This window comes from Volvox carteri (genome assembly GCF_000143455.1).
Source record: "Volvox carteri f. nagariensis unplaced genomic scaffold VOLCAscaffold_5, whole genome shotgun sequence".
Lineage (NCBI taxonomy): Eukaryota > Viridiplantae > Chlorophyta > Chlorophyceae > Chlamydomonadales > Volvocaceae > Volvox > Volvox carteri.
In genome coordinates this window covers 2,235,627-2,236,566 of record NW_003307548.1, presented here as the reverse complement: position 1 = coordinate 2,236,566, position 940 = coordinate 2,235,627, and positions in this window count along the sequence as shown.

The following is a 940-nucleotide window of genomic DNA, read 5'->3' as shown; positions in this document are numbered from 1 at the left end:
GACCCTAGCCGCCAGCCACTCAATGGCCTGCACGGGGAGGACCACCACGCCTGCAGGGCAACAATGACATGGGATTGGGCACAGCTTTAGGAAGGTCATAAAGTGACGGGCACAGATCCCGAAGGCCGCAAACTGACGGGCAGAGGTTGACACAATGATGCGCACACGAGTCCTGTGCAACCCCATATATGTGAACGAGACATCCCACTACCACTCCTCCGGCATGTGCCTGAGTGTCCTGCATGTGCGTACTCATACCTGCTGGGGCGATCTGCTGTAGATGTTGCACCGTGCTCACGATGGTTTCAGGCTCATCCTCACTGGCACTTCCCCAGCTGAACCTGGACTGCAGAGGCCAGGGCTTCACAAATGGACAGCAGCATGGCGCATGAACGGCTGTGACGTAGTTGAACCGCACACTCACCGCCTCCTCTATCTGCTTGCGTTGTGCCGATGAGCAGGATGACAGAGTGACCGTGACTTTGGGGGCAGATAGCTGGAGGTTCTGCGCAGCCGACAGGCAGGGCGTGCTCGGACGGGGTGGTTAGGGTGTGTTGTACGGAAAGGAGCAGTGCTCGCAGGCAAATGAGTGCACCAAAGGTGATAGCATACCCCTTCAATTGTGACCCTGCACAACAAGGGCCAACCCTCACCGTCAGAGTCGCTTGAATCTCGTTAAGAGACATTGCAAGCTTCTCGAATTCCAGCCGCGTCCATGCGCCTCCTGCACAGCGGCGCGCAAGGATGTAGATAGCCATCAAAACTGAGCAGCACAACACGCAGCACCCCGCTGTTTATGTATGTTAGACCTTGTTTGACGTTGCAGCCACCCCGGGCGCCTCCTTCCGCATGTGAGCACGGAATGGCATTGCCTGCTGTAGGAGGATACGACATGGTATAATGCACGCAGCGTATGGTCCTGCAAGGGGCCCCATCCTGC